The sequence below is a fragment of the Mesoplodon densirostris genome, chromosome 2 (assembly GCF_025265405.1).
Source record: "Mesoplodon densirostris isolate mMesDen1 chromosome 2, mMesDen1 primary haplotype, whole genome shotgun sequence".
Classification (NCBI taxonomy): Eukaryota; Metazoa; Chordata; class Mammalia; order Artiodactyla; family Ziphiidae; genus Mesoplodon; species Mesoplodon densirostris.
The window spans coordinates 10,933,509-10,955,629 of NC_082662.1; positions in this window are offsets into that span (position 1 = coordinate 10,933,509).

Below are 22,121 nucleotides of genomic sequence, written 5' to 3' on the forward strand. Positions count from 1 at the left end.
GTCCCACCTGTGAACACCATCCTCTCGTGAAATGAGGGAAGATGGAGGTGGAGAGTCTTTTTTTAACCTGAATGTGAAGGTATAGGCCTTGCTGGAGACCCACCCTGCATTCTGCAAGCTTGTGGCTCCCAGAACCTTGGAAAAGAAGCCACGTTTACACTAATGTCAGACTCAGCCTTGGGGAGGGTTGATAAAATCCACATGTTGGGACACTGAAGACTTCACCAAGAGAATTCATGGAGATGTCTTAGACAGAAAGCTTAGCCTGTGTCCAGTGAGCCCAGGAGGTTATGCACCTGAACCACAGGTCATTTACACAGGGTTCTATCCAGGAGATTAAGGATGGCTGAATGCACGCTTCTCATAATTCACATATCCTGTTGTGTTTGCTGTACCCGCTGCATGGAGAAGCAATGTCAGTGGAATCTACAAGCCAGAAGCAGTGGAGGAGGGTTCCATCCTGAGTGTCCACTGCCCAAGAGTGCTGAGAGCTGTGCCTCTCTTCTTCAGACCTGCCCACTTCTTACTCCAGACCCATCAGCTTGGGAAAAATATATACAGGTTTTCATCACGGGTTTGATTTTGGCCACTCTCACACCAACCCTCCAGGGTTGTGTAGACACACCCCCTCAGAGTGACCCTGAGCTGGGCACTGCAGGGATCTATCTGTTCCCGTGACTCATATCAGGCTCGGAGCCCCCTCTTTACTCTTGAGAAGGCTGCTCTTCCTGTTGGAAGTCTTGGCTTGATGCTTACAGCCCTGTCAGCAGATGAAGCAAGACATATGCCAGCAGCAGGAAGCATGCATTAAACACAGAAACCTCTTCAGATCACGATTGTACGGGCCCGTTCTACATAGAAGACACTTGGCAGGCATTCATAGGAACCAGGTCCCAGACATGAAGAATTAATCAAGTGTGACACAGTCCTTGCTTTCCAAGGCTGGCCCCTTCTTATCTTCTGGGTCTCATCCCAGATGTCACCTCTGCCAGGAGGCCTTCCTTGATTACTCTGCCAAAGTCAGGACCCCTGTGTCACTTCCTATCATACCACCTTATTTTCCCTTTATGGCACTTAAAATAATCTTACTTCTTTGTATATTTGTGTTTTATCTGTCTCTCCCAATTAGACTGTAAGCTTTGGGAGGACTGAGATCTCCTCCTTCACTGTATCCTGCTACCTAGTACAGGATTTGGCACTTGGACATTTGATGGATATACGAATAAATGAATGAAAAAATGGGAGATGCACAGAGGACGACAAGGACCATTCTTTATTGATAATATCTTTCCGTATTTTAGAACTGACAGACTTCCCCTGAAACTTTTCCAACTACGTGCTGTGGTTGAAATGCCTGACAAGTTTGGGAGCTGAAGTGCCTTGAGTCACAGCAAAGAGTTGGAAGGAGCAGACAGATCTATAATGAAGTTGTCACTTATTCTCAAAGCAATGCAGACCATAATGTGGAAGCAGGTATGGCATCTCCCATCTTGCACCAGGAAGGACTTGAGAAAGTGAGCTGAGATCAACAGGCAAGCGAATGGAGGTTCATGAACATTTAATAAAAATCCCAGAGAAGAGTCAGGACATATAGTTGTGATGCTGAAACAGATACATCTGCCCAGAGGTTGAGTGGATGAGATTGTTAACATTAAGAAAACTGTATGACTAAAGATTAGTCCTGGGCTTCCCTGGTGGCGCAATGGTTGAGAGTCTGCCTGCCGATGCAGGGGACATGGGTTCGTGCCCCGGTCCGGGAGGATCCCACATGCCGCGGAGCGGCTGGGCCCGTGAGCCATGGCCGCTGAGCCTGCGCATCCGGAGGCTGTGCTCCGCAACGGGAGAGGCCACAACAGTGAGAGGCCTGCGTACCGCAAAAAAAAAAAAAAAAAAAAAAAAAAGATTAGGCCCCTCTAACAAGAATGGTTTAGTTGATCACTCCTGTTGATGTCATGAAATTATATGCCAAATATACATACAAGTGTCCACATACAGTTACCTAGGAAGAGGATCATAATTTTCTCAAAAGAGTCTATGATCTCCAAAAGAGGTTAAAGACTGCTACTCATAGGTCACTTGTGGAGAAGATTATATAGATCATAAGTTTATAGAAACTAAAGGTGAAAATATTTTGTCTTGTGTCTTCGTCACCAAAAGTCACGCCTCCCTTTGCCTTTCCAGTCGTAGAGAACAGCCTGAGTTGGAAGGAGGGCGTTTAGACGGGGTTCAGTGTCAGTTATGAACATGTTGGGGTTATGAGAGTGGTGTGGAAAAGTAGAGCATGACATTAGTTCATGGCATTTTTACGTATATCTTCACCGGATGTCTTGGCCCTCCACATCCCATCTTGGTTTAGCGCTTTGCAGTACATTTCCCTCCAGGTTATAGACTAGGATTCTAAGGACCATATTCCTGCTTGGTGTTTTCAATGATCAAACAAAGAAGCCAAAGGAAGTAGATGTCACTGTTTCGCAAAGTGTGGTCCATGGGCTATCATCTGGGATACTTGTTAGAGATGCAAATCTCTGAGCTCAAGCTCAGACCCACTAAATCAGAGTCTGTAAAGATGGGGTGCAGGAGTCTATACTTTTAAGAGGCTCCCCGCATCATTCTGATGCACAAGAAAATGTAAACCTTGGTTGTAGTAGGAGCTCTCGAATGTTCTCCAAGTTGGCTCCAGAGTGAACAAAGCCTGCCTTTGCATGTGTTCTTCTCCCTTCCTGTTGATGCCTATCCAATTCTGTCTGTCCTTCGAACCTATCTCATTGCCCATTGCATCCAAGAAGCCTTTTTCAGCTTTCAGACTTCTCTATCTTTCAATGGCTTTTTTTTTTTTTTTTCATGAATGCAGCACCCAGAATTCTTGCCTTCTGCTCTTTTCCATGTGTGTGACTCTGGTCTCCTCAATTCCATTATAAGCAATGGGCTCCTCAAAGGCTGCTTTGCACTCTATTCAGTGCCTCATTTATCTCTAGGGGCAAGAGGGATGTTCAAAAACAACGCCTCCTGCAGAGTATACCTGACTCTCAGAATGTTAGCAAGCCTGTTTTAGACTCTACAAAACAGAAACCAACTAATTTCCCAACTTCAAGTACTGATGGTGTGTATGTCTTGCCATCTGGAAATCCCAGTCTCCTCCTGCTTTTGGTTTCCCAAGCCTGCCCTTCTTATTGGTATTTCCTTTTGAAGTGGTAGGAGATGGACCCAGAAGAACTTGAGTTACATTCTTCAGTGCAAAGAGTTGGTGCAAGAAACTGGCTTGGCCACAGCAGTATGCAAAGAAGCTCAAAGAGTTTCACCTACCCATGTTTGCTTTCATCCAACACCTCAACTGGATGCTTTTCATTGAGGTTCAAAGGCTTCAGGAAAAGGGTATTGAGCTCAGCACCCCCCAAGGACCTGGTCAGGACCTTGAAAAAAAATCTGACTGTGGCTCAGGCCAAACTATGCACAGGATGGCTGCACATCTTTGTGCTTTTCACCCTTGATTTCCATCTCATGAGACCTGAGTATCTTCAATGTGCTTCAGTGAGCATCTGGAATTTTGGAAGCTTGCTAAAATCACATTCCATTCTGAGAAAGTTTGGTCATTCCCCAGCGTCATGTCAAACCTTGCTATTTTTCTTTTAGAGGTCACCCATAAGGAACTGGACAATGGATTCATTTCAGTGCATTTCCAGTGATCCAGCAGGCTTCTGAAACCAGCAGACTTTAAATATATTCTCAGGCATACATCTGAGATCTATAAAACCATTCAAAATCTCTTTCTTAGTGCATGGGGCATTACCACACTAGAGTCTTAAAGCATGACATAATTTACTTTTGCCTTTTCCCTTCATTCTTGAACAGTTGGCCTGGTAGCTGCTCCTGGAACTCATAACAGAGATGTCAAGTGTGGAAGTTGATGAAGTCCCAGGACCGTGTCGTCTTTCAACAGAACATTCAAAATTATTTTTGGAAGCCTTAAGAAGCACTATTGCTCTGCAGCCAAAGCTTGTTCTTTTTAAATAAGAAGATAGAGCTATGAGCCTCTGAAAGAAGGATTAGCATTAAAAAATTAATAATACATATAACGTGGCTCTTCTCTTTTTCTACATATTCACACAGCCCTATGTTTAAAAAAGGATATACGTCTACCACATTTTCATTAGCCTGTGTCAGCTAAGGTTTTACAACTTGGATTGGATTGAGTACTTCCTCACTAGAAAATAGCCAGCTGAGGAAAAGACTACAATAATCTACAAGTACAATAAGGTACAACTAGTGAAATCCATGTTGGGACCAGAATCTTCTTCCACAGTTTGGGAAACAAAATACAAGCCATGATGTCAAAATCATTGAAGCAATTTATACCTTGGCATTTAGGGATATTTTAGAGGGTCCGACAACTCCCTGAAATTGAATGCAAAACTGCAAATGTGTGTGCAAACTTGAGTTTTAATGGGGAAAGGGTCTAACTCTCATTCGATTCTCAAAGGGATCTGTGACCCCAGAAAAGGTTGAAAAAGCTGCATTCAAGATCAAGTGTGCCTGTTTGCTGAACCTAAAAGCAGGCTGCATCACATGTCAAAACAATATTAATTCTGAAGACAGTGGAGGAAAATATCTGCAATCAAGATTACTCCAGATCATGTAGGGGATCCAGTTGTCTGCCTGGAGAGTGATATAAGGGACAGGAGTTGGCTTTTCTACTTTTTTAAAATTGATGACAATTTCAATGAACACTTGGGTGGCAAGGTCTCTGCTAGGAATCAGAATTCCAAACATGAATTGGCCCCAGCTCTGTCTTTAATGGGCCCACAATATACAGTGAGAGGCCAGGCAATCCCGTTTCTAAAATTATGGTTCATGTATCTTTGCTCTGCTGTAGGAAAAATCCGACAGAAGCAGTGTAGGTTCAGCAGCAAGGAGCTCCTGTGTTAATGAGTTGTAGTATAGATGCTCTTGCTGTTTTGGGGAAATCCCATGAGAGTTCAGAAAATAGGCGACCTCTCCCTCCCTCTGGAAAACACACTCATCTTGCCTGTCTGCTCACTGCTCCTCCCTGTCAGGGGTGGGAACATAACAATTTCTGTTTCAAGAGATTAAATTGCTTGGCTGACTGTCATGGCCCTGGGTGGGACGAAAGCAGACATGGTTAATGGAATGTGTAGCTGCATTTTTTGATGGATGGCTTTGAAAAGTATTTAACTGGAGAACATTAGCACAGCTTGGGCAAAAGTGCTTTGTGGGAAAATTAAATCCCCGTATTTCTCCATTTCTGCAACTGCTCCCTTAGTACAGACTTTTAAAGGGGGCTTTGGCAGAGGCCAGCATGTTGGGGCTGGCTCTGAGGGTCCCTGGACCACACCGGAGCTCACACTCAATTGGTCGTTGCTTTGTGGTCCTCACTGCTCATGGCCAATCTATCAGAGGCTCATAGCATCTCTGGCAGGCCATCCAGAAAGGATTGAGAGGGCTGGTTCAGCAAAGAGGAAGTGAACTTGGGGTGGAATGGGCTTTGGTCTCTATCACAGCCCTTCCTGATTCCAGCCTATTTGGATCCAAGATCCTGCCATTGAAAACTGCCCAGCCCACCCTCACTGTGAAAGTAAGCCTCCCAGGTGACTCTTGGAAAAGCAATGCCTTGTTCTATGCCACCATGGGGGCCAATCTCACCCTGACCACAGGGGATGGAAACTAAAGTGAGCAGAGTAACCAATCACAGACCAGGATATGATGGGTGAGCTTCTGGGACTGCCTTTCCCAGACAGGCCTAGATGTTGCCACACTTAGCTCCAAACCAGCAGCATCTAACAGATCCCAGGCTCTACCTACAAAGACACCTTCACAATCAAAATTAATTCTTTGAAGGACAGGTTCAGATTGTCTTTTTCGGGCTTCCCTGGTGGCACAGTCGTTAAGAATCCACCTGCCAATGCAGGGGACACGGGTTCGAGCCCTGGTCCAGGAAGATCCCACAGGCCACGGAGGAACTAAGCCCTTGGGCTGCAACTGCTGAGCCTGTGCTCTAGGGCCCGCAAGCCACAACTACTGAAGCCCGCGTGCCTGCAGCCTGTGCTCCACAACAAGAGAAGTCACCCCAGTGAGAAGCCCACGCACCGCAACCAGGAGTGGCCCCCCGCTCGCTGCAACTAGAGAAAGCCCACGTGCAGCGGTGAAGACCCAATGCAGCCAAAAATAAATAAACAAAATAAATAAATTTTTTTAATTAAAAAAAGAAGATTGGCTTTTTCAGGCATTTACCCCCTGTTGGAGGTTTAGGCATGAAATTAGCATAATTTGACCTTCATGTCCCTGATTCATTCTATTATATTTCACTCAATGTTGTGGGCAGGGGCCCCTCTTCTGCCATTCATTCCAAATAATTTGTTCTCCAGGATCTGCTCATCTCGTTTATACTGAGTTGAACCCTAAAGTGTGGAGCGGAAAATAGAGTACACAGCGGGGTATTTAATGAAGAGATGTTGACCCTAAGTGGCCCCACAAGTTCATATTCTGCCACCTTCTCTGTGAAGTCCTCCCCGATCCTCCTACTGAAATAAATCACTTCTTCCCTCTCACAGCTGCCATCCTCTGCACCTATCTAATGAAACACTCTACACTGCTTTGGCATGACTTATTCACTCCCATGGCAGCCCCATTTCTATGTTCTCCCAATGCCATGTCAGACAATAACTAGCATGCACATTTTGGTTAAAGTCTAGCCAGGCTGATGTTTTGGGCCGCTTCCACCTTTAATGATAATCACCCAGCTATCGCTGACACCTCTGTGGTCCAGGCACTCTGTCTACATTATGTCATTCATATGTACCTCTTGCTATAATCCCCTAGTGGAGAATACTATAATTATCCTCCTTTACAGGTGAGGAAACTAAGTCTCAAAGAGACTGAGGTGTTTCCCCCAAGATCATTAGCTATGCTAGTGCCAGACTTGAACTCCAGCCTACTTAACTCCAAAGACTGTGTTATGGATCCCACTGGGACACTGCCTGTTCTCAGGTACCCATGACAGAGCCTCCAACTGGGCAATGGTTCCCACCATTGAGTTGGAAAGCAAACCCTACATAGAGTGGTTAGCTACCAATGGATGCTCAAGTAGTGGGTGAAAGTTTGATGAGATACAACGTGGGTGCAGAGTCCCAAAGTATCTTCCCTCAAATTAGCCATGAATTAGAAATGGAGACATGGTATCATTTTACATATCAGGAGAAAACTGACCGATAACAACCTTAATCAAATGATCAAAGCTAATATCATCAATATGGGGGCAGAAAAGGACAGCTTATGTCTCCTGGTGTGAGGCACTGAGAAGGACATGGCATCGCTCTGGTCTTCTTGCCAAAAATGCAAAAACTTGAATCTCCTCATGAGGAAACATAAGGAACATGCTCTGAAAAACTGGCCTGTGTTCTTCAAAAATATCAAAGTCAGGAAACACAAAGTAAGGCTAAGGGGCTGTTTCATGTTAAAGGAAACTAAAGGTTCTGGATTAAAGGTAACTAAGTGCAGTGCATGTTTTTAGGCTGTAGCCTGAACTTCGGCAAAAAGAGCTATATCGGACATTACTAAGAAAAGTGATGAGATTTGAATAGGTACTCTGAATTAGATAACAGTGTTGTATCAATGTTAAATTTTCTGATTTTGATTACTGTGATTTTATACTGATTATATAGGAGAATATTCTTAGGAAATGTAGACTTTAGTACTTAGGGTTATATGGACACAATATCTCTGAGTAACTCAATGGTGCAGAAAAACATAATATGCATATGTTTGTATAAAATACAGAAAGAATAATAAAGCCAGTGAGACAAAGTAGAAATAATAGGTGGATCTGGGTAAAGGTTTACAGGAGTTTCATGTACAATTCCTACAACTTTATAATTTTCAAAATTATATTGAAATTCAAAATTGCCCTCCTGGAGATCATTGGCTCCATTTTACAGGAAACGAAACTGAGACACAGAGAGGTTGGGTATCTGTGTGCCTAAGATCACACAGCCAGTACTTGCTGGATCCAGGATTTAAGACTAGTTAGTCTATCTCCAGAGCCTATATTTTCAACAACTACTCTAAAATTTTGTTTTGGTATTATTCTGATATGTATGAATTTCAGGTTTGTCAGATGATCTCCAGGGGTGCAGTTCTAAAGATGAGCAAATTGTTTTTAGATTTGGAAGCCATTTCATCAAGCACACACTGTCCATGAAGGCCTTGAATGCAATGCAGTTGACAAGAATTAATAAGAAATTGGCAGCCTGATATTTTTGGTCCAGTCAAAATGTGTGGAGTCTCATTACTAATTAAGTCTCCTCATTTTTCCCAGAGCAATGCCACCTGTGGGTTTGCCTGATTTATATATTTATTTTTCCAAATGGAAGCTACCTGACAGTTTCAGGAGCCTGAGAAAAATAACTAGGATATTAGAAAAGAAATGGGGTCTCCCAAAAATGCAACAGGATGGGCCCTTAAAAAATGATAGATTTCGGTGATACGCCAAAACTAAATTGAAGTCTAAAACTTCGATTTTAAGTCAGAAAATTACCATTCAATTAATAATGATTAATTTATACCTACTCATTATAAGGTACTATACAAGACACTACTGGGGACTTGAAGGTGAATAAGATATGGACTTGTTCTCAAGTTTCACAATACAGGACCTCAGTGTCTGGAGCAAAGTGACCAGAGTAAGAGAGCAGAATGAGATGAACTCAAAGCAGTGGCCAGACCTAGATTTCTGGGGCCTTGGAGGCCATGGGAAAGAATTTGGGTTTGATGCTAAGTGCCACAGGAATCCACTGAAGAGTATTAAGCACAGGAATGGTGTTAATTGATTTACATTTTGAACACAAAATTTCTGGTAGTTGTATGGGCCAAGTCCAAAGCAAGAAGATCCAAGATAAAGCCGTTGTAGTTCATCAGGCAAGAGATGATGATGTGCTAGACAATGGTGAGAACAATGGAGAGAGCCCCATTCCCAAGCCACAGCTATTTTGGAGATAGAGACATCATGACTTGCCAGTGAGATTGGGTTGGGTTGGGTTGGAGTGAGGGGCAATGAGGGAAAGGCAGGAGCCAAGGATGACCTAGTTTTGAAAGAAGGGTATGATTTGAACATGTGGGGGTGAGAAGGATGATGTTCTAGGCAGAAAAGTGTGAGCATCAGGTGAGAAAATGGCGCCCATGTCCAGGGAAACAGGAGTAACTGGAATCTTTCTGGAAAATGAAATGCCAAAGGGAAAAGGGTGTATATGGTTCGAGCTAGAGGGGAAAATGCCAGACCAAAGAAAATGAATTTCTTTCTGCAGGCAATATGGAGCCACCACAGGACTTTGAACAGATTAGAAAACTCCCAGCAGGCCCCTCAGGGTTAGAACGAGCCCACCACCTTCCTAATGACCCATTCTTGTACTCAGCAATTTAAAGAATATTTTGCATCTAGCATAAATCTCTCTATTGGCTCCGTGGAAAACACACACACCCACACATTGCCTACCTCACTGATTTTTAAAATGGTTTCAATTCCCTTTTAAGGCTGTTGGTGGGCCGACATATTTACCAGACTATTGACAATTTCACACATTCAAATTACAACCTCCAACTTCTGCAAATAAAAGATCTCTATGTTTCCCAGTTGTGAAGTTTACTTGCAATTTCTATGTAGAATGTTCCATCTGTGCTTGCATTCAGAGACTCTTTGAGCACATCTGCTCACTGCCACATTTGAGAATCCCCAAGAAAAAGAAGGCTTTGTTGTAAAAGGCCTGGCAGCCCCACCTCTTTCCAAAGGATGCCTCGCAGATGCTGTGCTAGATTGAAACAGTAACAACGGAGGCACCGACCCCAACAGTGTGTCCAGCTATTTTGAGAAGTCCAACACCAAAGGAAGGCCACAATCATGAGCTTGATAAGAGCTCCATCAGGCTTTTTGTGCTATTGATGAGATGCCCTGTTTGGGCATTCTGTGGGTCATTCTGTCACTCAGTAAGTATTTGAAATAGTGGATGTGAAAGGCCTGTGTGACTGAGTTGAGAAATTAAAGGTTAGAGGCTCTTCTCACCACTTATTGAGTTGCAGGACCAATACTCTACATGTACCACAAGAGGAAGAAAGAAGGAGTATAGTAGGAGGTTATGATTAAACAAGGACTTTGCAGGCAGATAGACCTGGGTTTGAGTCCAGGCTCTACCCTGTATTAACCATGAGACATTGAACTTGACCTCTCAAAGTCTTTGCTTTCCTTACCTGCACAATCAGATAATAAGAATTACTTTGTGGAATTTTGAGGTTTATTCTATAAGATGATTTGTATACAGTTTTTATCTCAGAATAAGTCCCCAGTAAAGCTTAAAAAATCCCCTTCTCTTATAACCATGTTGAAAGCAGTTCTCTACATTAAGCCATGAGATGGATGATAGGACTCATGGGGCTGAGGAAATTTAGAGAAGCATCAGTGTAATGGAATAATCAGGAAGGCATCATGGAGACCAGAAATTATAGCCTGGTATTGAGCCACAAGAATATGTCAGCAGGGCTTTGTAGTTCTCTCTTGTAGAATTTAATACAGTATATACCAGTTGAGATATGACTGGACTCTAAAGAACAGGGGCCATGCCTGATTCTTCCTTGTAGTGGTTTCAGTGCTTAGCACAGTGCAAGGCACCCAGAAATGGACTATATATATGGGATGGATGGATGGATGGATGGATGGATGGATGGATGGGTGGATGAATGGGTGGATGGAACTAATGAGAGAAATTTTAAGAGACTAACAGCCTAAAAAAGAAGAAAGCAGTGCAAATGTATGGAGGTGGGGATAAGATGGGCCATGACATTTTTGGCTAATAATGAACTCATGATGTTTGGAGCAGGGAATGTGTACTAGGGAACTACAGGAATGTAAGTGTCTCAATATTAGAACCAAACTCAGGGTCCTTTGCAGGCTGGGAAGAGATGGTCACCTGATATAGAAGTCATTTGGGACATCTTCAGCTGGAGAGTATCAGATGAAGAAAGGTGTTAGGAGAGTTGGTCTGACAGCAGTGTGAACAAAAGACCTAGAGGTGACAGAAATAAGAGGGCAAAGCCAGTCAGAGGCTACTATGGGGAAGCAGAAGGTGCAGGAAATAGAAATGACTTTGGAGTCAGTGGGCTCAGGTTCAAATCCTGGCTCGGCTGTGTGACATTAGACATGTTGCCTAACAGCTCAGAGTCTCCGTTTCCTCAAAACGCCTGGCATATAGTCCTGTTCCCTTCTCCTTGCAATTAAATTTACTTTGGGAATATCTTTAAACAATAATCACACTTAATACTGAGTACTTCCTTGGTGGAAGGCCCTACATCAGGGCTTTGTGGGCACTGCCTGCTTTCCCTCAATTAATAGTTACAACAATTCTAGGAGGTACATAATATTATTTTCCCCATTTAATAAATGGAGAAACTGAGACTTAGGGCAGTTTAATGACTTGTGCAGTCTCTCTCAGCTGATGCGAGAGGCAGGATTTAAACTCAGGTCAACCTGATGCCTGAGCTTGCATTCATTATTTCTTGTTAAGCTTTTATTAACATGTAATGCATGTGGTGAGTAGCCTCCTAAAATGACTCCTCCCTCCCAGTATTCACACCCGTGTGTAATCTCCTGCCTGTGAGTTTGGACTGGACCTAGTGACTTGCTTCTATGAGTAGAATATGACGGGTGATGAGATGTCACTTCCATGATTAGGTAACAAATGACTATGTCTTCCACGTTGGCAGTACCCTTTCTATTTCCTTCTTGGCTTGCCTGCTTTGGTAAAGCAAACTGCCATGTTGGAGAGGCCCACATGGCAAGGAATTGGGAGTGAGCTCTGGCCTATAGCCAGCAAGCAACTGAGACCCTCTTTCCAACAGCCCATGAGGAAGTGAATCCACCCACAACCGCATGAGAGTCGAAAGCAGAGCCACCCCAGCTGAGCCTTGAGATGAGGCTACAGCCCCAGCTGACATCGTGCTTCAGAGGCTCTGAAGCAGACGACCCAGTTAAGCCATGCCCAGGTTCCTGATGCCCAGAAACTGGGAGCTCATAAATGTTGTTGTTTCAAGTCCTATGTTTTGGGATAACTTGTTATGTGGTAGTGGATACCTAATACAACATGCATAGAGGAAAGTGTGTCCATCATTATGGGACAGCTTGATGAATTTTCACCAAGGAAGCACACCTGTGGAACCAGTACTGCAATCATTGATTGATATAATCAAGAGAGAGAACATCACCAGCACCCCAGAAGCTGTGGTCACACACCTCCTAGTCCCCATGCCCCTCCACCCCAAGGAAAATTTCTCTTGATATCTATCACCATAGATTAGTTTTGCCTGATTTTGAACTTCATAAAAATGGAATCGTGGTAAGTACATCTTTGTGTGTGACTTCTCTCTTGGAGCCTGCCTGCTTAATCTCTCCCTAAATTTCCTCATCAATGGAACAAGTGATCTTCATTATTAGTCTTATCTTGCTATGATCTTCATCTATCCCATATAACTAATTCTGTGTATTTTATCCATCCCATATAATAGTTCTGTGTATGTATTCTGCATAACAAATATCCCCAAAATGTCACTTAAAAAAAAGTTCAGCTTTTCCTGTCATGGAGCTGTGATGCTTATACGTTTTATAAACCATTTAAAGAAATTGAACAACCCTTAAGGGATTCTCTGTTTTTGTCCCTTGTTGTCCTAAATCCACCAGGACACTCTGGGTTAAGTCACTCCACTTTTCTGGGCCAAGGTTTTCTCTTGTGCAAAATCAGGCAGTTTGACCTAATTTTAAGTTTCAATTGTGGAGTCCTGAACTTGTAAGAACTTCTGGTCTAGATCATGACACACCCCCTAATGTCACCACTTTACTCAGACATGTTGACAAATTTAAGTAATTTTCAAAATCTCGTTTAATTTTAATTCATCTGAAACACACATAAAATTGACCACTTGGGATGGGGAGAGATTATGAAATGAAATAAATAATAAATAGGGTGTGAATTCAAAAGAGTTGGGAATCATAGGCCTGGAAAAAAATGATGGCTTAGCTTTTTCAAGTGGAAAATGAGGCCAATAAAGACAAATTACAATGATAATTGCCTGGTTCTAATCAGTGGCAAATTACGGGTAAGTGGGTGACTGGGCAGTTAGTCCCAGAAAAAGCCATTTGCTCTGTGATATCAGACACAGATTTGAAAATTTAGTCTTGAATAAAAACACTTAAACTTCCATGGGCAATTTCTTTCCACTTCTGTACATTGAATCCTTTCCGTTGGTTATTCAGAGTTTGTACAGCCCTGTGTTCACCTGTACTTACACCAAGAACATACGGCACTACTTGTAGGAAAGGGGAGCGAGTTCTCAGGTGTAGATTTTACCCTGAACCTGTGTCACCTACTGGGGTCACCTTGTAGCTAGATTTGTCCAGAAGTTCTATGGTAGCTTTCTACTTAAAGCTGATCAAATTTAGAACCATAGAATTTCCACACCTTATTTACCAACTCACCTTTTTATTTTTTATTTTATTTTTTTTAAAGAAGATGTTGGGGGTAGGAGTTTATTAATGAATTAATTTGTTTTTGCTGTGTTGGGTCTTTGTTTCTGTGCGAGGGCTTCCCCTAGTTGTGGCAAGCGGGGACCACTCTTCATCGTGGTGCACGGGCCTCTGACTATCGCGGCCTCTCTTGTTGCGGAGCACAGGCTCCAGACGCGCAGGCTCAGTAGCTGTGGCTCACGGGCCTAGTTGCTCCGCGGCATGTGGGATCTTCCCAGACCAGGGCACGAACCCGTGTCTCCTGCATTGGCAGGCGGACTCTCAACCACTGCGCCACCAGGGAAGCCCCACACCTTTTTATTAAAGCAAATGAAAAGAAGCCTTATCCAAGCCCATTGCTCTGATGTACCTGATCTCTCCTTACTCCTCCGGTACTTCATTGTGCATCATCCTTGCCTCTGCTCCCTATGCCCTGCTCACATGGATTCTCATCAGTTCTAAGGTTTAGAGAAAACACTTTCATGTTTCTAGGACTTCATATAATTAGCCCCTTTGAAATGCTCCTTTCAAGAAGCATCCCTTGCACACCCTAACCAGTAGCTTCTTCCCTGGTCCTCTCTCTTCCTGCATCCTAATTCTTACAATGACATACCATCATTCTTCCATTCATTGTTGTTGTTGTTGTTTAAAAGTAAATTCTTTATTAAGTATAATTTACATGCCATAAAATTCGCCCTTTTAAGGTTTACAAATCAGTGGTTTCTAGTATATTCACGAGGTGTGCAATCATCACCATTATCTAATTCCAGAACATTTTCATCATTCAAAAAGAAACAGTCACTCCCAAACCTCCCTTCCTACAAACCCCTGGAAACCACTAATCTACATTCTATATCTATGGATTTGTCAATTCTGGACATTTTATATAAATGGAATACTATAATATGTGGTCTTCTGTATCTGGCTTCTTTCACTCAGCATAATGTTTTCCAGTTTCCTCTATGTTGTAGCCTGTATCAGAATTGTATTCCCTTTTATAGCTGAATAAATTCCATTGTATGGATATACCACATTTGTTTATCCACTCATCAGCTGATGGATAATTGGGTTCTTTCTCCTTTTTGATAATTATGAATAATGCTGCTATGAACATTCACGTACAAATGACATTTATTTGTACAGGAATGACATTTGTGTGACATTTATTTTCTTCTATTCACTTGTTCTTTTTCTGTCTCCCCAATTACGATGAAATGTCCATGAGGTCAAATTCCTCATCTCTCTCATTTACTGCTGTTTCCCCAAAGCCCTGAGACAGAGTCTGGCAACTAAACATTTGATAAGTGAATACAAAAATAACAAAACAGTGAAGCAGATATTATAGAACATGTTTTTAAAACCAACTTTATTGTTACAATAAATGTCATTCATTACATACAAACCTTACACCCAATAAAACATACGCACTTTAAGTGTACAATTTGATGAGTTTTGACAAATGTAAATACTTGTATAACTACCACCATAATCAAGATAAAAAACATGATAGTTTACATAACCTTAAAACATTCCCTTGTGCCCCTCCCAGTCCATGTTTAGGCCCTAATCCCATCCCTAAGTAACCAGTGATCTGCTTTCTATCACTTGACAAGATCTGCCTTTGCTAGAATTTCATATAAATTGAATCACATACTATGTGTTCTTTTGCATCTCAAGTCTTTTGCTTAACATCTTTCTGATACGTATCCTTCTTCTTTCATGTATCAGTAGTGGGTTCCTTTTCATGACTGAGTAGTATTCCACTGGAAGTATATGCTACAATTTATTTATCCATTCATCTGATAAGGGATATTAGGATGTTCCCAGCTTTTGGCTTTATGAATAATGTGTCTATGAACATTTTAAACCCAAGAGTGGAATTGCTGCCTCAGTGGAAATTGCTGTTTAACTTTATAGAAGCTGCTCAACTTCTGCCCAAGATAGTTACACTATTTTATATTCCCATCAACAATACATGAACTTTCCAGTAGCTCCCCATCCTCTTCACACTTGATATTATCTATTTTTAAATTTTAGTCATCTGGGTGGATATGTATTGGTAGCTTTTTCTGGTTTTCATTTGAAATTTTTTGATGGCTTCATGATATTAAGCATCTTTTCATGTGATTTTTGGCCTTTGGTGAAGTATCTGTTCAAATCTTTTGCCAACTTTTTTTGAGTTGTTTATTTTCTTAAAGTGTTCTTTATATATTCTGATTATAAGTCCTTTGTCAGATACATGTATGGCAAATATTTTCTCACACTTTGGCTTGCTTTTTTTCATTTTCCTGATGGTCTTTCAAAGAGTAAAATATTTTAAATTTGGTACAATCGAATTAATCATTTTTTTTCCTATTTTCCTTTATGGACTATGCTTTTGTGTCCCAATTAGTAAATTTTCTGCCTATGTCAGGATCACAAAGATTTTTTCCTGTTTTCTTCTAGAAGTTTTATAGTGTTAGCTTCTATGTGTAGGTCTAGGTGGGCTTTGAATTAATGTTGTGTATGATATAAAGTAAGGGTTGAGACTCATTCATCTGTACCCATTTGGTCCAACCTCATGTGCTGAAAAGATTATTCTTTTACCATTTAATTCCTTGGCTCCTTGTTGAAAATCAATTGATCATACATGTGTACCTCTATTTTTGAACTCTTACTTCTGTTCCATTGATCTACATGTCTATCCTTATATCAATACCATACTACCTTGATTACTATAGATTTGTAGTAAGTCTGGAAATCTGGTAGTATAAGTCCTCCACTTTTGTTCTTTTTACAACATATTTTGCTAGTCTAAGTATTTTGCATTTCTGTATAAATGCTAGAAAATCTTATTAATTTCTACAGAAAATCCTCATAGGATTTTAGTTGGAATTGCATTGACTGGGCAGGTCAGTTTGGGGAGAATTCATACATTAAAAACATTAAGACTTTCAATCCATGAGTATGTTATGTCTCTCAGAGATTTTTTAAGGTCTTCCTCAATTGTTTTCAGCAATATTTTATAGTTTTAGATATTCAGCTCTTATACCTATTTTAATGTAATTTATCCCTAGGTATCTCATGTTTGTATGCTATTATTTTTAAATTTTAATTTCTAATTATTATTTTTAAATTTTAATGTCTAATTATTCATTTTAACATATAGAAATAGAATTGATTTCATATATGGACCTTGTATCCTGCTGTCTTGCTAGACTCACTTATTACTTATAGTAGCTTTTTAAAAGATTCCTTTTAATTTTCTCTATAAATGATCATGTCATCTTAAAATAAAGTTTTACTTCTTCTTTTCCAATCTGTATGCCTTTTATTTCATTTTCTTGACTTCCACTGTCAAGGACTTCTCAAAATGATGTCAAATAAGAGTGAAGAAAGTAGACATCCTTGTCTTATTCCTGAACTAGAGGAAAATCATTCAGGCTTACACTCTTAAATATGATGTTGCCTGTAGGGATTTTGTAGATGTCCTTTATCAATGTGAAGAAATTCCCCTTCTATTCCTACTTTGCTGAGGTTTTTTTTAAATTTTTAATCATGAAAGTACATTGAAAATGTCAAATGAATGTGCTGTGTTGATATTATGGTTTTCTCTTTTATTCTGTTAATAAGGTGTATTACACTGATTGATTTTCAAATTTTAAACTACCTTGGCATTCCTGGGATAACTCTTACTTGATCATGATGTAGTACTCCTTATATATATTGTAAAGTTTTACTTACTAAAATTATGTTAAGAATTTTTGAGTCTGTATTCCAGTAGTTTTCTCCTCTTACAATATAGTTGTCAAGTTTTGATGTCAAAGTGATTCTGACCCTACAAAATAAGATGGAAAGAGCTCCCTCTTCTATTTTCTGAACTGGTTTTTTAGTATTGGTTAATTTCTTCCTTAAATGATTGATAGTGTTCATGAATGAAGTCATCTGGGCATAAAGTTTTCTTTATAATAAGGGTTTTTTAAAAAATATGAATGTAATTTCTTTAACATATATAGGACTATTCATATTTTCTACTTTTTGGCTTCAGCTTTGCTTATTTGTGTCTTTCAAGAAATTTTTCAAACCTCCATACTGTATTCCACAGTGGCTGCACCAATTTACATTCCCACCAACAGTGTGTAAAGGTTCCCATTTTTCCACATCCTCATCAACATTTGTCATTCATGTTCTTTTTGATGATAACCATTCTGACAGGTGTGAGGTAATATCATGTTTTGGTTTTGACTTGCATTTCCCTGATGATTAGCGATATTGAGTATCTTTTCATGTGCCTGTTGGCCATCTGTATTTCCTCTTTGGAAATTCGGTTCTTCTGCTCATTTTTTAATTGGTTTGTTTGTTCTTTTGATGTTGAGTTGTATGAGCTGTTTATATATATGTTGGATATTAATCCTTTATCATATCATTTGCAAATACTTTCTCCCATCCAGTAGGTTGTCTTTTCATTTTGTTGATGATTTCCTTTGCTGTGAAAAAGATTTTAAGTTTAATTAGGTCCCATTTGTTTATCCTTGCTTTTGTTTCCTTTACTTTAGGAGATGGATCCAAAAATATATCACTGTGATTTATGTCAAAGAGTGTTCCATCTTTGTTTTCCTCTAGGCATTTTATAATATCCAGTCTTACATTTAGGTCTTTAATCCATTTTTAGTTTATTTTTGTATATGGTGTTAGGGAATGTTCTAATTTCATTCTTTAAAATATAGCTGTCCAGTTTTCTCAGCACCACTTATTGAAGAGACTGTCTCTTCTCCATTGTATATTCTTGCCTCCTTTGTCATAGATTAATTGACCATAAGTGCATGGGTTTATTTCTGGGCTTTCTGTCTTGTTCCACTGATCTACATGTCTGTTTTTGTGCCAGTACCATACTATTTTGATTACTGTGGCTTTGTAATACAGTCTGAAGTCAGGAAGCATGATTCTACCATATGACCCAGCAATTCCACTTCTGGATATATATCTGAAAAAAAGACAAAAGCATTAGTTTGAAAAGATATGTGTACCCCAATGTTCCTAATAGCATAATTTACAATTACCAAGATATGAAAGCAGTCTAAGTGCCCATCAACAGATGAATGGATGAAGAAGTGGTGGTATTTATACAAAATGGGATATTACTCAGCCATAAAAAAGGAACGAAATTGGGTCATTTCCAGTGACATGAATGGACTTAGAGGGCATTATGCTCAGTGAAATGAGTCAGACAGAGATAGATAATCACTGTATGGTATCATGTGGAATCTAAAATATACAACAAACTACTGAAGATAACAAAAAAAGAAGCAGACTCACAGGTAGAGAGAACAAACTAGTGGTTACCAGTAGTGGGGAGGGGCAATATAGGGGTGAGGTAGTGGGAGGTACAAATTACTGGTTGTGAGATAAGCTCAAGGATGTATTGTACAACATGGGAAATATAGCCAATATTTTGTAACAACTGTAAATGGAAAGTAACCTTTAAAAATTGTATGAAAATTTTTTTAAAAAGAAACTGTCTATTTCAATTAAATTTTAAAATTTATTGACAAAGCATTGTTCAAAATACTTTGCTATTCTTTTACTGTCTATAAAATCTTTAATAATGTAAGATCCAGTGATGTCCCCTATTGCGTTCCTAATATTGGTAATTTGTGTCTCTTCTCTTTATTTCTTAATCAATCTAGCTAATAGTTTATTAATTTTGTTGATTTTTCAAAAATTTTGGTTTAATTCATTTTTCTCTATTGTTTATCAATTTTCTAGTTCATTGATGTCTGCTCTTTATTATTTTCTTTTACTCATTTTGGGTTAATATTCTCTTCTTTATCTAGATTCTTAATGGAATACTTGGTTCATTGACTTTGAGCCTTTAAAAAAATCTTTTTATACCATTTAAAGCTATAAATCCCTGTTTTATATATTGTGTTTTCATTTTAGTTTAGTTCAAAATATTTTCTAATTTCTCATATGATTTTGGTTTTGACCCATAGATTATTTAGAAGTATTTTCCTTAATTTCCAATTATCTGGGAATTTTCCACACATTGTTCTGCTATTGATTTCTACTTTGATTCTAGAAAGAATGCTGAAAGAACATAGTCTGTATGCTTTTAAATCTTTTAAAGGTACTGAAAAGCTCTTTTTGGAGTTCAGCATATGGTTTATCTTGGTGAATATTGCATATGTCCTTGAAGTGCATGTATATACTGCTGTTGTTTGTTGGAGCAGTCTATAAATGTCACTTAGGTCAGATTCATTAAAAGTGTTGTTCATGTTTTCTGTATATGTACTGATTTTCTGTCTACTTCTATTGATTATTGCAAGAGTGCTGGAGTTTCCAACTATGGTTGTAAATACGTGGCTTTCTTTGTGAAGTTCTGTCAGGTTTTGTTTCATGAAGATCAGTTTTGAAGCTCTGTTATTTAGGATTGTTATGGCATCTTGATGACTTGACCCCAATATCATTATATGATGTTCCTCTTTATCCCTGTTAACATTCCTTGTTCAGAAGTCTATTTGGCTGATGTCAATATAGCCACTGCAGCTTTCTAATGATTGTTGTTTACATGCTATAACTTTTTCCTGCCTTCGACTTTCAGCCCATTTGTGTCTTCATATTTAAAATAGGTTTCTGGTACATAATATATAGTTGGAGTTTGCACGTTTTTATTCTAGGCTGAAAGTCTCTGCCTTTTAATTGTAACTTTTAGGTCACTTACATTTGATGTATTGTTTACATGTGTGCATAAGTCTACCATCTTGCTATGTGTTTTCTATTTGCCCCATCTGTTCTTTGTTCCTCTTTTCCTCCCTTCTTTTGGATTATTTGAGTGTTTTTAAGGGTTCCATTTTTTCTCCATTTTTTATATTTATTTATTTATTTTTTTTGGCTGCACTGTGCAGCTTGCGAGATCTTAGTTCCCCAACCAGGGATTGAAGCCAGGCCCTCAGCAGTGAAAGCATGGAGTGCTAACCACTGGACTGCCAGGGAATTACCTCTCTATTATTGATATATTAGCTATGCTTTATTTTTAAAGGTTACTCTATGGTGTACATTACATATCTTTAAGATATCACAACATAACTTCAAATGATACATTAACACTTCCTGAACCTTATGACAACATACTTCTATTTTCTCCCTCCCATTTTTTGTGCTACTTTTATCATAGATTTACTTCAACATATGTTATAAACTTCCTGATAATGTATTACTGTTTTTATTTTAAACAGGCAATTATCTTTTAAAGAAATTTAAAATGAGAAATACTTTTTCTTATTGAAGTATAGTTGATTTACAATATTGTGTTAGTTTCAGGTGTACAGCGTAGTGATTCCTTTTTTTTCAGGTTATATTCCATTATAGGTTACTACAAGTTCTGGGTATAATTCCCTGTGCTTTATAGTAAATCCTTGTTGCTTATCTATTCTATGTATAGTAGTTTGTATCTGTTAATCCCATACTCCTAATTTGTTCCTCCCATTTGGTAACCATAAGTTTGTTTTCTATGTCTGTGAGTCTATTTCTGTTTTGAATGTAGATTCATTTGTATTATTTTTTAGATTCCACATATAAGTTGTATCATATGGTATTTGTCTCTCTAAGTATTCTCTAGGTCTATCCATGTTGCTGTAAGTGACAATATTTCATTTTTTTGTGGCTGAGTAATAGTCCATTTGTAATGTATACCACATCTTCTTAAGCCAATTATCTGTTGATGGGCATTTGGGTTGCTTCCATGTCTTGGCTATTGTAAATAGTGTTGTTATTTTTTTTATATTTATCTACCTATTCATTATTTCCAGTGTTATTTATTCATTGGTACATTCAATTTGTATCCTTTGCAGGGCAGGCCTTTCAGTGACAAATTCTCTCAACTTTTCTATGTCTGAAAAAGTCTTAATTTTGTCTTCATTTTTGGAAGATATTTTTCCTGGCTCTAAAATTCTATATTAACTGTTTGTTTTCCTTTCAGCCCTTTGAAAATGTCATTTCATTTTTTTTCTGGATTGCATAGTTTTTTGCTTGTTTGTTTGGGTTTTTTATTCTGGATTGCATAGTTTTTGACATGAAGATTTTTGTCATTTTTATCTTTATTCCTCTGAATTTAATATGTCTTTTTTCCGTTCTGCTTTTAAGATATTTTTTCCTTTGGTATTTATTTTCAGTAATTTGATTATGATGTGCCTTGATATGGTTTTCTTTGTGTGTATCCTGCTTGGGGTTCATTGAGTTTCTTGAGTCTGCAATTTATAGTTTTCATTAAATTTGGAAAATATTTGAATCTATTCTCTTCCAATAATTTTCTCCTCACCATGATGCATATGTTAGACCATTAGATAGTATCCTATAATTCAATGAGATTCTGTTCATTTTTCTTTCTGAAATTTATTTTGGATTGTTTCTATAGCTACATCTCTTGGATCACTAACTTTATTCTTTAGTATTTAATTTGCTGCATTTAAATTGCTAATCCTACCCAGTGAATTTTTAATTTCAGATATTATCTTTTTCATCTCTAGAAGTTCCACTGGTTCTCTTTACATCTTTGATTTCTCTTCTCAGTATATTCAGGTTTTCCTTTAAA